The following is a 17,249-nucleotide window of genomic DNA, read 5'->3' on the forward strand; positions in this document are numbered from 1 at the left end:
GTACTCAAATGACTTTAGTCACAAGTTTTAGAGAGATGAGATTATATTCTAAAACTATACTTCAATTTTTAAGCATACAGTAACATGTGTAAAGTATTTAATACAAAATTAGCATGAGAATGTTCCTATACAAAATTAGCTGAAGTGCATGTAAATACTACATATAGGCAGGCCCACAACTAGGGTCTGTGTCACCCGGGGCAAACATGGATTCTGTGCCCATTTTGGCGCCTGGGGCACATGCCCCACTTGCCTCCCCCCCAGTTGCAGCCCTGCTTATGGACAAAGGCATAAAGTGAGGGTGGGAATCCATAGGCAAGGAGTGTTCCCAACCCCACCTCCCAAGCAGTGAGCAACCTCAGTTTGAGAGCAGGACAGATTTTAATCCTTCCCTCTGCCCACAATGCAAAGATGCAACACTGTTGACATCATTCCTCACATTCTCTCTGGCCCCAAGACAGGCCTAAAGCCCCAAAAGTTTGCCTACCCTGGCATAAACAGTCCTAACATAAAAATGAACTAAAATCATTCAAATGTTTATTATATTAATTTCTATACTATCTTTCTTTGCATCATATTGCAGTAAAAACATAATTAAAATACAACAGAAACAGTTAAAATAACGTAATACAACTCTTGAGGAAGTCAAAGTTGTAGCTTGGGAGAAATGCAGAGAAAGCTGCCACTGTATACTAATGGGCTTTTGGAAGCAAATGGGCTTTTGGAAATGGACATACTTAAAAATGTGAATATGACCAGATATATTCATAGAAAGTAATCCTTCAAGTTGCCCCTGCTGTGTAAAATCTTCTTTTGTTTCATTTGCCCAAATTTACACTGCCATGGTCTTTTTCAAACATATTCAATATCTATAAATACATGATTATGGGTGCAACCTAACAGCTGTTTATTTGTAGGTAAGTGATGACACTTAACGGGGTATCTCTGAACAGTCATGTATAAAATGCTGTAGTTCTTAGATTTTCTACAAAAAAAACACAATTATTTAATTTGCTCAAGCTTTATGTTGCTCCAGTATCCAAAGCCAATCTGAATACCAGTGTAATAATTTATGTTGAATATCAGCATGGGATAAAAGAAAATTGATGAAAACCACCCATTAATATGATTTGAATACTCCAAAAATTTCTAGAATATTTGCAGGATTCTTACTATCTCTTAAAATACTTGAGCTACAAAGATCTTACTCTGTCCCTGAAGACTTTGAAAAAGAAGTGTCAAGAAATATAGCTTGGCAATCTGGCTGCAAATATATTTATTTGGAACTAAGCCATATTGATTTTAGCAAGAGTTGAGACTAAATAAACTTATACCACTTTCAAGCTGAACACTGCTGGTGAAACTCATAGAAAATTGCAGTGTGTTGTTTATAACAAGTTCCCTGAGGTAAAAATTACAGCATTTAAGATATCATATATCTTGAGCTGATGAAAAAGAGAATGGCTACTATAGCTTCATAATATCTGAAGCTTCAGATTGAATCAGTAGAATAAGAATAGGCTCTATATGTCTATAGCCATCAGTGTGCCTCTATAGTGCCTACTCCCTACCCCATCTGAAATTATTTTTAATTTTTTTTAGTTAAAAATAAGTAACTACCAACTTCTGTTATCATAATTATTTACAAAATTTGTCTAGACCTCCCATGAATCCCATAGAAAATAAAATTGTTGGTTGCAAATTATTCTGTTTGGAAGAGTGCCCCGCCCAAAAAAGGCAAAAAAAAGTTAAAAATCACACAAAATATTTTTCAGGAATGTACAAGTAGCAGGAAGCAATAATAAATGGATGTTAAGCTACCATGTCCACTGTAGTTGTAAGATAAAGGTAGGTAAAGGTTTCCCTTGACATTAAGTCCAGTTGTAAGATATCAGTGAGCAAAAAAAGGGTCATATATGTCACTTGGAAGTAATAATGAAATTTTAACTCTTAATTTTTTTAAATGTTCCCCTTTAATTCATTTTTTGCTTGAGGGACTAGTTAAAGCAGATTGTAAACACATTTGATACTAAAACAATCATGTACCACAGAGCAGATACTTGTAAGGTATGGTATATAGAAGAAATTACATTGTTTTAGTCATCATATCCTAATGACATGACTCATGTACCTTCACCACTCGTCTGGACTGTTATAGTGTGGTTTACATAGGGCTACCTTTAAAGACCACTTGCAAACTGCAGTTGATCCAAATTGTGGAAGCTCACATACTGATGAATCAGAGCCATCACAGTTGCATTACTGCTGTTTTGTAGTCACTGCATTGGTTGACAGAATGTTTCTGGTTCAATCTGAAGTGCTGGTTTTAATGTATAAAGCTACTTATGGCTTTTCACCTAGGTATGTATAGGATTGCCTTCTCCATGTAGAAATGGCCTGCCTAACTTATCCAAGATGTATATCCTGTTGACATCTTCTGATGGATCCCCAGGCCAATGAGGTCAAAGGGTGAAGATTCTCAGGCAGTGCTTTTCAGTTGTGGTATCTATATCCTGGACCAACTTCCCTTTTAATGTTAGGCTGTCTGGAAGACTGAGTTGTTCTGGAAGACACTTGGGAGTAAAATTTCACCTTTGTACTTATTTTTACTAATGTATTTTGCAATAGATAATTCTCTTCTGATAATTTATGCTTTTATGTTGTAGACTGGCTGGAGTCACTGACATTCAGCCATATAAAAATACAATCAATCAATCAATAGCTGTCTTTTCTCAATGTTACCTGTAAACTATAAGGGAATTACATATGTGCATTTGTGGGATTTCATGGCTTCTGAAGTGAGGATTTTCTTCTTTCTTCTTGAATATTCTAGCTTGCCATGGAAATAGAAGAAATATTCCTGACTGATTTCACTGTTTTTTGTTTTGTTCCTTTCCCTGTTAAAGAACAAAAAGGAATGTATGAAGTAGTGTGTGGAAATGGTTTAAACAAGGATGACTTGCAAAGATAAAAAGGGGTGGGGAGGTGTGGTGAATGATATTGGTGTAATTTTACCCATGTTTCCTTTTCTTATCTCATACTTTTGTTTTACATACTATGTTTTCTTTTCTGTGCTCTATGTAACATTCCTTTCCTCAAAAGGAAATAATGTGATGTATGTCTTTCCTTCTAGTTCTTGTGAATTCAGACACTATTCTTAAATACAGAAACCTGCAAGACACTGTTATAGTGCATTCCCATGCTTCAATAAAAGAAACCCTAGTTCACAGATACATTCAGCTTTCAAACAGCCTCATAATAATACAAGATTTTTCATGGAATTTCAAGGAAGATATAACTAACCCACCTTTACTTTCACCCTTTGCAAAGCAGAGTCTCAGATTTTGAGCTAATTGCTGATCCTCAGTTAAAGTATTTTATTGCTTAGCCAGGAAGAAACTATTCTTTTTATTTTCATATGAACTAACTCATATAGTACATGGAAGGACGGTTTTTTACAATATCATTTAGCAGTTCCTCTTTCAACCTTAAACCCTGATTTACTCTAACAGTCTTACCAATTATAATTAGCATTATAGACCTAACATTTTATAGATTGCTCTAAACATAATCTACCAGGCTGGAATTCCCTAACATTCAATGTTTCAGCTGTCATACATCTCACTTCCAAGCTGTTTTTAATAATCCCAATCCATTAAGTTTGTGTTTTTAAACATTTGATAAGAAACTGTTTATGGATAGGACAATAGGAAGTAGCACAGAAAAACCTCAAGAGTAGGAATCATGTTTTGCTTTCAGTTACATCCAGAGCTTTAAAACCACTGTAGATCAGAACCAATTGGTGGCCAATAGTGAAGAATACCTGGAAGTAGTTCAGCAATATTTGGAAGCTCACTAGTTTCTACTCCTTCTGTAAGTAACATCTATATAAATTATAACATAATGCCTTTACCTTGTACTAATAATGGATGCATCAAAGGTCAGGTGGATTACTTCATTTATTTGAGTGAGGGTTTCTTAAGGAAGCAATTAATTATATGCCTATAAATAGCAATTGATTTACCCTAGGATTTGGATTTAGTTGGCTCCCATGAAGAACTTAAAAGTTGTCATAGCATATAATGAATCATTTGTTAACAATTGCTTGATCTTTTACAGTTTCATTTTGAGACTTTCTGTAATCTTTATCAGTAATTAGCTATATATTCAATCCTTTTTACCCCAAAAAGTATCAAACTCAGCATATAAAAGTTTTGAAATTAGCAAACTACACTAACCAGCAACAAAATAAATAGCAAGATTTTTTTTAGTTTAAAAGATCGTTAAAACTTTCTTAAAATCACAGTAACAATGGGACAGTGTATATAAAAAGCTTTTAAGAATACAATTGAATGTATTCAGAAATAATTCCAGACAACTTCAACAGATTTTGATCACACACAAATACAGCCTGGCAGTGCAATCCTAGTGTGCTTAAATGTAAGTTAAGTGCTACAGTGCATGTAGAAAAATAATTTGTATATGAGAAAGCTCCACTGAACTTATTGGGAATCTCTAAATACTGGAAGTATGGAATTTTTTTGTAAATGTCTCTGCGAACCAAACAATATTGTCTTCCAGTTCATTAATGTGTTTATAAGAGTAATGTATCTTACAAACAAACACTGAAATAAACTGATTTATGGAACAATTTAATAGTGCTATACCATTATGTTAAAATGAGAGAGAAAAAGGGTTGTAGGTGGACAATCATGGAAAAATATATACTGGCTTGTAATATTTTTCTCTTTCCAAATCATAGTGTAAAATCATACAAATATTATTTTAGGTATAACGGATGCTAGAAAATAAACAAGTTTAGCAAACGAGTGACTATTTAAAATATAAAATTTACTTCTATAAGCATTAGTACTCAGTTCTGTCAAATGCCATTACAAAGTTTTAAAACAGTGCTTGAAAAAATCTCCAACTTGTTCAGCAATAATTTTAGCATACACTTCTTTCTAGTACAATTGTTCTATTATAGATTGTATAACAGTAAAACCAAGATAATAAAAAAACCCTCCAGATTTAATTAAAAACTATAGAAGAAATTTAGAATGTGTATTCAATTAGAACTAAGTAGGGGTGCAAGACTTACACCACAGGTTGTTTTAGAAAGATCATCCATGACAAGATGGCTTCAATTCTTTTAAAGTAATAACTTCACTTTCCAGACACAGACTCTCCATTCAGCACCAGTAAAAGTAGATTTCCACATAAAAGGCTGCTTTCCGAGGAGAAACACCTAACCCTCAACACATGGACATGGACATAAAGTCTACTAATATCCAGTTAAGTTCTATTTATGTATGTAAGGATATAAAAACTGGAGGAAACACCTGTATTCGAACTGGTAATCACATATTCATACGTTCCCCCATGATTCTAGTGAAAATTCCTTGCAGGGCCTGATTAGAGAAATAAATTTATTTTCAGTGACAGAGTTTGAGCTTGGAAAAATAATAGTATTATTAGATGGCAACAAGCCCTTCAGTACATAAATTGATTGAATTCATATATCATACTTAAACATATCACACTAGGATTGTTTCATGTTGGTTTAGTTTGTTGCATGTAGTTATCATGTTTCATAAATCCTGGCTTCCCTTTATACCATATTGTATGAACTCAGTGATAGACTGAATTTCATTTAGCACTTCCAAGTAATTCTGAAATAGCCCTGAGTAATCATACTGAATGCAGATGGCAACATTCTTATTCACGGTTTGGAATAACGGTTTCATTATTGGAATGACTCTGTGTTTCCAGGATAACTCTAGGTTTTCTCTTGTTATATTTTGTTACTTAAATAAAGAAGCTTTGGATACTGTAATTCATTTACTTCGTAAATAAGATAACTGGGGAGATTCCCAGTTAAATAGAAATATTTATTCAATTTATTACCTGCTGCAATCAAGAGATTCCTGGTAAGTTTCAATCACGCTACTAGTCCATGGCACAAAAACGTATTAAATATGCATATATAAGTATATGTTCATACTCGTAGCAGATAGATCTGGAAGCAATATCAATAATAGAATTTTCATAATGTTTGTAATCCTAAAAGGAAAGAATATTTGAATTCCTTTTGTATATGTGCATATTTTGAAGCCACATATAATTAATGTAAGCATATATCTAAAGCAAACAACATCCTTTTGAACCATCTCAACTATCTGTTTAGCAGGTCTTACCCATAATTTTGGTTTGATTAATAATTCATTTTGTCTATTTTTAACTATATAATAAATTTGTTAGGAAAAGCACTGCTTCAATGAAAAATATTTTTGAGATACGAAGGCTGTTAGCATTTTGCTTCTATAAGATAGTTCTTACTGTTATCCAGGGCAAAAACAAAAGTGTTCTGAAGGGAAAAGAAGGATAATGCAAAATAAACTGGTGTCTAATACAACAAACCATGATAGCATTTGCAGTTGAGAGAATATACAGTGATCTACCTTTTTAGAAAAAAAAATGAAGTCGCTGATAGTTTTTACAGAAAACAGTGCCACATGCTGGCAAAATAGAGAAATGAAAATGCATTCAAAATATTACTCAGTTATCAATAGTGTCCTGTAAATCATATTTTAATAAATATTTCTAATGTCAGCTCTAAATCAATAACTATAAGGTTTTACTTGAAATTTAAGGAACCCACAATTCTTAATACCGACAGGAAGCTCTGGCGTGGGCTGGTCCATGAAGTCACGAAGAGTCGGAAGCGACTAAACAAATAAACAACAACACAATTCTTAATAACTAGAACAGCATAATAGAAGGGGGAAAAAACAACCTATGGCATGATTCATGTACACTACATGTTCAGTTTAAAAAAAATCATAATTTAAGTAAGCTTGGTTAAACAAATTAATTTATTACCAGAAATGGAAGTGACCAAATGCTAAGGAGAATAAGGATTTTATCTATTCCTAAATGAATAGAAGAAAGGTTTGTAGCAGATATATTGTCTTTTCATCCTGCACAACAGCTGGAGCTTCCAAAAATACAGCTATTTGATACAGTGTACTTGCTTCTGGTCCAAGTTGTATATTGTATAAAGGAAGTGTGGTCTCTTACTTCTTATTCATCCTTTTCTTGCCTCCCTTTTCTTTGATCTTTTTGTATTCTTAACTTTCACATATATCTGGACTTTATCTTAAAATGAGCTATAATTGGAAAAGAATGAGGAAAGGACTGAGGAAAAGAGACTAATTGTTACAATTTATTCTATTTCAAAAAATGTTCAGGGTTTTACTGCTTAATAACACTGAGTTGGCCTGCCAAAATAATACACCGTTTGAAAATGTAAAAGAGCACATGTGACACAGATGGAAATTAGGCAGAGCTTCAGTTGCACCATCACAGCTGCCATCTTGGCTTTGTGGACCACACCTTAAGGACATCCCTGTAAAAGAGCAAGCAGTTAGACTATCCTTTTATTGCAACTGAAGTAAACATTAAAAGGGAGAAAATAACATTACTTTGTTTTGTACTCACCAGTGGTAGCTACAAGAGAAAGAGTACTCTGAAGTGTGGAGAAAGGAATGTCATCCTCAGGATGATAGGCTGCCCTGAGAGCCATGGTGAAACCCTCTTGAAATTCCTTTTCTCTTAGGCATGTCTATAGTTTTGTATTCAATGTGATTTTAAGGGCCCACTCTGTGCTAGGATAGTAGATTTTTATGGTGTTATACTTACTCAGTAAGCTTACTCAGTAAGCTCATTTTATTGTTTGTATTGTTCTAGCTTGTTTAATATTTTAGAAACTGTTAATGTTTTTAGTAATTTTGTAATTCATCCAGAATAACCTATCATATATATTAAATGCATAATGCATACACATATGCTTTAATGCACACTAAGTTTCAAAATATAGAATGACTGAAGATGTTAATAGAAATTATATCAAGCACAGATGTTAGGTAAAGAATATGACAGAATATGGGGGCCCATGTGGATTTGCTTTCTTGTATAAAGTTCCACAAGTGCCTTTAGACTGGAGCAAGGAGTCAAAGATATACATACCTCAAAGCCAGGCTGTCCAAGGATAAATATAAAATTAATGCAGACTTTCATAAATCATACTGATATGTTCCTACTAAATTCAGACTATTCCGTCTTGCTTTATGTGTGTGTGCTTGTATGTGTGAGTATATGTATGTGTGTTTGCATGTGTATAGGTCTGTGTGTGTGTGTGTGTGTGTGTATACACACACATACACAGTATATTCAGAATAGAATTATATGTAATTTTTTTTTAGTTTTTAAGACTAAAAAACCCTCAGACCCTCTCAAAAACTAATGGTGGATACAGATGAATTTATTTTAAATAAATTCTTATCGTCTTAAACATCACATATTACTTTTACCACTATGTTAATATCAGTAAAAACATTTTAAATATAATTGCTTTAAGTAAAAGCAAGCACTTATTGGTGCTTAAAAAAAACTGCACTGAAATGCCTGATGCACCCCATTCTGCTGCACCCCATTCAGTTATGGTTTAACATCTCTCTTTTCAGGAACTGCAGTTAATTGTAAGACAGTAATTTTGTTTATGTGAGTTTATCCCATCATATTCTGGAAACTTTCCCATTTCTCTGCTGCCAGTCTTGGTTTTCCTACAGTATTTGCCTTGTCTTCACAGCTTTAGAACCTAAGCAGCATTTTCCTGGATCAGGCCAAGGAGCATTTAGTGCAACATTCTGCATCCCATAGTAGCCAACCAGATACATTTAGAAAGCTCAGAAGACTGGGCAGAAGACTGATAGACCCCTTATATTGTTGTATCCCGGCAACCAGTATTTAAGGCACGCTACTTCTGTTCCAGGAGGTAGTAAAGCAAAGTAATAATTGATAGCCTGATCGCCCATGAGCACGTCCAGTCCGCTTTAAAACCGTGAATAACTCTGAGAAAGTATTCATTTTTTAATTCAAATTTCAGTCTGAGAAAAAACAATTCTTCTGTCAGGTCTGAATCTTTCCTAATTCTAAATCAGAAAGTAGGTAGGGTATAGAAAAAGAACAGTGCACATATATTTTATATGTACATATCCAGTAAAAAAAATGTTTGTATTACATAATATTAAGGAGTATCCCCCCCAAAAAAAGTTCAGTCACTCTGCAGTACAGTAGAGAGCCTCAAGCAGCTGTGCTTATCTTTAAGTGGGAAGCAAAAGCGGAGAGTATTGGAATGCAGCAGTCCGGTTTTAAGTCATGCTTGCAAAGCTTGGTTGTGAGATTGAAAATAGATGCTATTTGTTTAATAAAAGTGAAAAAATCTAAAATAGTATTTTGCACCAAGTTTCAGTCAAAATGCTGAGAATCTCCATTAAGTCTGTCATATTCTAGAAACATCTTTAATTTTTAGTTCAGGTTTTGTAGCTATTCCTTGCTGAATATGTAGCTTAATTTCTCATTTTTCAGGAATCCATCCACTGCATATACATAGAAGAGGCCTACAAGCCCAGATTCCTTAAGCTAGCCCTAGTACCTACTAAGCTATCATTGTTGTTCTGTCTGAATAGATAGATAGATAGGTAGATAGATAGATAGATATAGATATAGATATAGATATAGATATAGATATAGATATAGATATAGATAATATAGTTTATAATGCTATGGGCAGAATTCATTGTTTTTTAACTCTGCCCATACCACATTGAAAACATTTTATTTTAAACACTATATAGATAATAAAGGATTCTGTCATAAACAAGTCTAGAGTCACAATGAGGGAATTCTATGGCCTGAAAAGAGCAACACTTTAATTTTCATTGAGAGCCTTCTTGGCACCTTGGCATACTTCTTGGCATACTGATAACAACATTTACATGAAATATAAATAGAGGAATAACAAAGTGACAGAAATAGTGACACTAGTTTTGAAGTAGAAGGGCCAGATGGGAAAAAAAAATCTTACAAACATAAATACTTAGAATACTACAAGAACCAGAACTAGAAATTCAGACCTTGGTCCTTTTCACTGCTGCCAAAAGAAGCTGAATCTTCCTAGGCTTCCAACACTTCCTAAAGTGTTGACAAGTCCTAAATTGTCTTCACACATATATGGTTGATATGCCAGTGCCCCTATTCATGAATAAGAAGAATTTTAAAACACTTCCTGTTTAGAGTGTTTGTTTGGCTGGGAGAAGATAATACTTAAATCATTCCATCTCAGAATACTGGAGTGAGACTTCAGGAAGTAGATAAAATGCTGTATTACAGGAAAGGGCTACATGGTGTGGGAGTTAAGAGTTTTGTGATCTGTTCAGACTCTTCTGCTCTTTTTAAGGATGCTCATTGCTCTCAGGTGACATGTCAGCTGTCAGTCCAGTTTATTTCTGCAAAGAGAACGGGAGAATAGATACCACCATTTTAGGTACTTTACTTTCAAAATTTACACTTTAGGTATGAATAGGTACTTCATTTTAAGCAGGAAAATATCTTGGATCACCCCTGGATTTGACTTGGCTTGCTAGTTCTGGGTATTTGGGGGGAGTAGCAGGGAGCACATTCTCCAGTTTCCAATGAGTCCTATTGTTTATTCTTGACCATATTTCAGGTTCAATAATTTTCTTTCTATTGTAAGTAATACATAACCTCCATGGAAGTCTGATGGTCTGAAAGTGGATGTAATATCTTCTGTAGCATTTATAAATGTAAAAGTTAAGTAGATAGCAAATATTGGACAGTAAACATGCTCTGCAAAAATGCTAACTCCTAAACTAGAACAATTCCTCTCCAATTTTGGCACAGTCTTCACCATCAAGAGGATATATGTTCTACCAGACAACTGAGAAGAAAAGATAGGCAGGTTTGGAACCTGGAATTGATAGAAATGTAGTCAGGGAATACCCAGTTTATTTTAGTGACCAAACTGGTCCAGGACCAGATGAAGAGCATCCAAGGATACTGAAAGAATTTATTGATGGTCTGGCCTTTTTTTTTTTTTTTGTATTATCTTTGATAAATTCTAGACATGGTCATGAATATGTAATCTCTAGGACTCAAGTCTAGTTATTTTCCATCTATTCCTTCACAAAAAGTGACTTTGATAGGGAGATTTTAAGTAAGGATATAATGTATACGATTGGTTTCTAAAAAACTTAAGATGACCATTTGTAAAGCAACATTGGCCTTGAAGAGAAGAACAAATAAACTGTACACCCTAACTCTGTTTACAGTCAACAATAAACTGCACATTCTATTTCTGTTTAAAATTAATGATTATCATAATGAGGGAGGGAGAGTGGAATTTAGAACACTTCTCAAAACCCTATTTTCATCCTCCTTTCAGGTAACAGAGCATTAGCTTTCCTCTCCTGGCATTATTTCTTCCCTAGGGTAGCTTGCTGCTCTGTTTTAGAGAGGACAGAACAATTGCTCACTTCAAGTCTGTTAAAAGGTAAAGAATAATAAGAAGCAAGAGGAGGACCTTAAGTTACCATCAACAAGCAGCTGCTGGTCAACAAACTGAGAAGGCAGACAGGTCAGTTAGTCACAGATTTTCTTGTTACGTAATTCCAAAAATTGTATTAGAATATGCACAGTTTGTGCAAATCTGTATCCTTGCTTGCCTTAGTGGTCCATTTTTGTGATTCATTACTAATTAGTCTGCTTGCTTCTGTCAACCTCCCCAAGATACTATTAGCTTGGGTCACCAGGTGTGAAGTATTTGCAGGGTGCTGTTTGACACTGCCCCAGATTTCAGGATACTGTGGCAGAGTAGGCAGTATGAAAAGCTATAGGTATACCATTTGTCTACTTCTGCTGTAAGGACAGGGGCACAAGAATATTTTGCCATCAATACCAATTACTGCAAAACCTATTAATTTGTCAAAGAATTCTGGAGGATGCTTTAGAATAAAGAGCTTGGTATATTTCCAACTGTCTGTTAATTGTGTAAACTCCCTAAAAAAAAATCAGAATCTTCAACTATTTTCAGATTCAAAATAATGCCAACTTCATTCCAAACTGCACTAGAAATTACTGTATGCAGTTATAAGCCAAGTATTGCTTTTATTTATTTGTTTGTAGATTTATCCAAAAGTTCATACTTGATTTTCTACTACTGTACTTTGCTTACAGTAATGAATTAGGGAAGAGACCATGCAAAAGAGAGATACATTAAAAGTGCATGAATTTGTAATCTATAGCATACCTAAAAGTGAAGAGCCTGGGTGGGAGAATATAGTTCTGTAGGCAACCTGCCCACAGAGCAAAACACAGCTGCTGGGTATAATTTAGTCAAGTTTTGCAATGTCCAACTAATATGTTTGTTTTTCAGAAGTGTTGCCATGAAAATGGCATCTTCTCAGTAAATGCTTTGTTTCTTTCCTCGTTGTTTTCTCTAGCTCAGATTCTGACATCTGTAATTATGCTCCTTACCATCACAAACGTTGTTACAAGGTTGGGTTTAAAATTATTCATTTACATTGTAAATGTGAACAATAGCAAGATTGCAGGCTAAGCTAAAAGTAGAAGAATAAAGGTGTAATCATCGATTTTTTATCTTAAATCATTTCGGTTTGAGGATCGTTAACATTGTCAATGACATTCAGGCTGATTCAAAAAACTACTTAGGCATGGCAGATGCCAAAAAGTTTTGAAATAGGGTAAAGAGGAATGGGATGATTGCTTGTATCACAGAATTAGAGAGAAGCTTATGTTCCATTAGGAGATGATAGACAAAAGTAGCTTGGAAAGAGCTATGATTGGATTGTATATATTGATTTGAGTGAAAACATTTTAACTTTATCATCAGCACCAGGTAACTAGCTTAGCTTCTCATTTACCAAGCGTTCTGTGCACCTCATATAATTAAAACACCTAACTGCAACACCCAGAAGGAAATGCATGAACGTCAATGAAAACTGGCGAAATAAAGATGTCGGGGCAGGGAAGTGGAGATACTTAAAAACAAATCAAATTTTAAGCACCAGTAAAGAAATTTAACAGGTTAATCAACCTTAAGGCACATCAGTAAAAAGGCCCAATTTGATTATCATCTGCATCATCTCCAATGGTGAGAATCTAAGGCATAAACATAATTTTAATGAATAGGTAGGCTGACTTAATCTTTATGGGTTTAAGCCAATATTTGCAAAGATATCAAGATAGTGTCAAATGGGTGGCAGATACTAGTATCCTGAATATGATTTGAATTAATTTAACTTTATTTGGCTTTGAACAGACCACAGTAAGAATGCTATGTATCACAGAGAAATGCTTTGAAGGTTATCAGAGGGTTAGAAACTACGTCCTATGAGGAGATATTGAAACTGGATCTGCTTAGCTGTGAGGAAAGATAGGAGAGGGTATATAATAATCCTCTTTAAACACCTAAAAAGATGTCTCATGGAAGAAGGTCAAGACCTGTCCTATTCCAAGACATGGAATAAAAGATGTAAGTGACAGAAAAGCAGGTTCCAACTGAATGGTAGAAAGAACTTCCTAGCAAGAAGAACAGATTGACAGTTCAATCAGTTATCAAGAGAGGTGGTGGCTATGCTTCATTTATTGTATTCAAGCAGAGGCTAGACAACCATCTGTATGAGAAGCTCTAATCTGGATTTCTTCACTCAACAGGTGTTTGTATTTGATGGTCTCTTCCAACTTGATTCAATGAATCGCTATACTGTCTTGTAGGAAATATGACAGCTAGATGGTTATATTTTAAATCTTCATTCCAAGCCAATGCTTCTTACTTAATCTATGTTGCTTTATTTGCTTTATGACGAGCAGGAGGAAGAGAAGACGATGATTAGCTGGGTTGTTGTTTTTCTTCTGAAGCTCCTCTAGAGTTGTATCATAAATATGCCAACAACAAATAGGCCAAAATACATTTGGTCCCGGTTTCAGTTAGCATTTATATTTTCAGTGCGAATCATTTGTTGCCAGTTGTTTTGTAAAGATAACTAAACCATCTTCACCATGCAAAGATAACTAAACCATCTTCACCATGCCATGTTGGGACTGCTTTACTTGCATAAAAGTTTTGCTGACAGGCAGATCCTAGTAAGCACAATATTTTTATTTTGACCAGAAAAAAACTTTGTTCTGCTGGTTCAGATGAATTGAGCATTATTCTATATTTCAAAATGCTCAAAATCAGTATGAAAATTAGCATAGTTCCAAAGGCAAAATAGCATTGGACAATTATTTTCAATACTTCCAGCTGATTTCACACCTCAAACTTCAACAAATCCAGTATAAGCTTTAATAGACCAGTACAAAGCCCAGTGAAATTACTGGTGTAATATCAGAAGATTCTTTAAGGTGTATGGGCTCAGCTTTCTAAAGTAGGAATAGGAACATATGAATTTATATTTTGTGATTCTAGAATATTCTGAACTACACAGAAGTCATATATGTGATCCTACACCAAAAAATGTAATATTTACATTAAAATTAAAAGTTATGGTTTAAAAAATCCAATCTACCTTCCTTACGTTTATGTTTTCTATAAATGTTTGTTTGAATCCTGTTTTATTAATATGCTGTTTAATACAGGAAACTTATTTTTAGTCTAATTACATACTTTTGGTCATACGTTGTGACATTTCTAACATTCAAAATTCAACAAATTCCATCCTCTCTCCTCTGTTCCCAGGAAAGCCTCACTTGTGTTTAATTGTGTGTCAGAATTTTAATCTCAGAGTCCTCAATTAGCACCTAATCCTACTCAGGCTACTTCAAGCCCTGATTACATTTCTTTGCAGTTAGCAAACAGCACATTCTTTTCATATTCTGTGAAGTTTAATCATCTCATTTGATTCTTATGGGATTTGTTAAAAAAATGTTTCAGTGTCCCTTTTTTGGTATCCTTCTATTTTTCAACTTCATAGCATAAAGGCTGAAGTTTTGTAGCTAAAATATCATCCCCCATATACAGTAACAGCGGAGTCTCAGCACATGAGGTAGAACAGGGTTTGGCAGAATATAAAATCTGAGCTACCTCCCAAAGAAGGCAAATTGCCCTTCAAAACATTAAACATAATTTCACATGTCAAGAGATCAACAAGCAAATCAGTGAAGATAGAGCAGAATGGAAAAGGGAAAGCTGTAAAATGCACATTGCAATAAAAAGGAAGGGGAAGGATATTTATGAGAAGGGAGATGAGAGACATAGAAAGTGGGGTTTGCAAAGTATCAAAAAGTGTGATGAACTGGGCTTCTGGTGAGAAATGGCAAACTGAGCAGCTGTCCCTGCATGAGCTCTGTGGGCAGAGCTGGCATCGTGGCAGTTTTTGGGGGCATAGGCTGGTTTCTCCTGTAGCCCAGAGCATTTTTCCAGGCAAGGAAAACGCTGGGAATTGACCCATTTGTCCTCTGGACAGTGAGTTGTAGCCAGGAGACTGTGGATAGCATGCACGATTGACCAGCAAGACTTCACTGGAAGGCTGGGATTTCATCTCTTCCAAGCCTCGCTGCAGCCCTTAAAGGAACAGTAAGTCCTGAGTTCCCATTTCCTAAACACCAAATTATTTTTCTTTAAGTTATGTACCCTAAGAGAAGCTTTCTATAGTAAGAAGCGGAATCTCTTGGTGCTTATCACTATTTCTGGAGTATATTTTAAATTTTTAAAGATTTGGCTTGATTTCCCATTTAAACTGTAACGAAGATTAAGAATACATAATTGGCACCCTGTTGCTATTTTTGGTATTGAATTTGAAAGAGGAATATTTTCCTACATGATGGACTTGCTGTTTTAAATCTTTATTTTTCTGTTCATTTTCTTTGGGACTTGCCTGCTAGTATACTTTCTCTCGCCAATTTTAGACGGAAGATTTTTTTTTTAACTCAGTAACTCCTTTACGTGTGAGTTGGGGGTGCCATAATCTACTGTTTGAAGTATGCAAGATTTCAGAGAAGGCTTATTCTTATATTTATGATATATACTTTCCTTAGATGATCACGGGACTCTCCAGTACTGGGGTAAAAAAAGTATGGTCAGCCAAAAATTTAATGTTCATTCTGGTCACATCAGACTACACTACCTTTCTCTCAAAGAATGACCCAATGGGTCACAGGGTTGTCTAGGTAAGTGCAAAAATAGACCACATATAGCACTTCACCCTTTTCCATAATGTAACTTTTAATAACTGTTTCAGTATATTTATCAACTGATATTTGTATGTATCTGATAACTGAAATCCTACGCCAGTACAAGTGGTATACATGTTATCAAGGAGCTATACTTACTTGTGGCTGGTTTTATATTTGTGTAAATTATTTTGTATGGTGATGTTCAACTTAGTATCATTACCACTGAGTAATATTGATGCGCCTGTTCCAAAGGAGTGTGCAGTTTGCTCGAGTGAAAACTGTATATGACCTAGAGTTTCATTCTAGGGACTGCAGTTTAAAATCTGTGGAGGGCCAGCACAAAGAAGTAAATAGGACAGGTTTAACTACATTTGATGGAATGTAAATTTGTGGTCTCTGCTGTGGTTAAATGGGGCTGTCAAATGGTATTTCCAAGGTCAAAGAGCCAAATCTGTAATTACATCTAAAGAAGAAAAAAAGCTGTAGGAAGGAACAAGAAGTTATGTGATCAGAAATGGGGGTAATATTATGATTAAAGCATTGCAGAAAAATGATTCAATTTATTAGAGTCATGGTAAATAGCACAGTGTTACAACTCGAGGCAGTGTATTATATTCTCTTCCTTTTTTTATTCCACACCCTATGAGTGTATATAGTTCAGGTAGTACACTGAACTTCATGGCTGAATAGAGATGTGACCTTGGTTTCCTTAGTACATATTCTGGTTTCTAACCATTACACTATCTTAATGTCATGACATGTCAGAGTTATTTTTCATCCTATATTAGGATAAGATCAAAGCTGTTTTTCAATACAAAAACCCAACCTGTTCCTATTGTTTAGTTCAAACTAAAACTGCATTTATTTTCATTTGCCATTTTATTGAGTGAGTCATAGAAGAGGAAGAAGAAACACAAGTACAGGATTTTTTATTAAAATACACTAAAATTTGTGCTGATAATACATTAAAAAGTGGGGAAAGTTCCAATATTCCCATCTTTTAAAAATTAAATTTTGCCCTGAAATTTGATATAATTCTTCTATCTTATGTAATGGCATAATTGTGACATCTGATATTGTTTCCATAATTCAATAAACATGTAAAGCATAATTTCAGAGATTTTATAGAACGATTCTGTACACTACACTTGATCTTAGCCAAAAAGCTGAGAAGCGATATAACTTTTAAACAT

Source organism: Candoia aspera, chromosome 5 (genome assembly GCF_035149785.1).
Source record: "Candoia aspera isolate rCanAsp1 chromosome 5, rCanAsp1.hap2, whole genome shotgun sequence".
Classification (NCBI taxonomy): Eukaryota; Metazoa; Chordata; class Lepidosauria; order Squamata; family Boidae; genus Candoia; species Candoia aspera.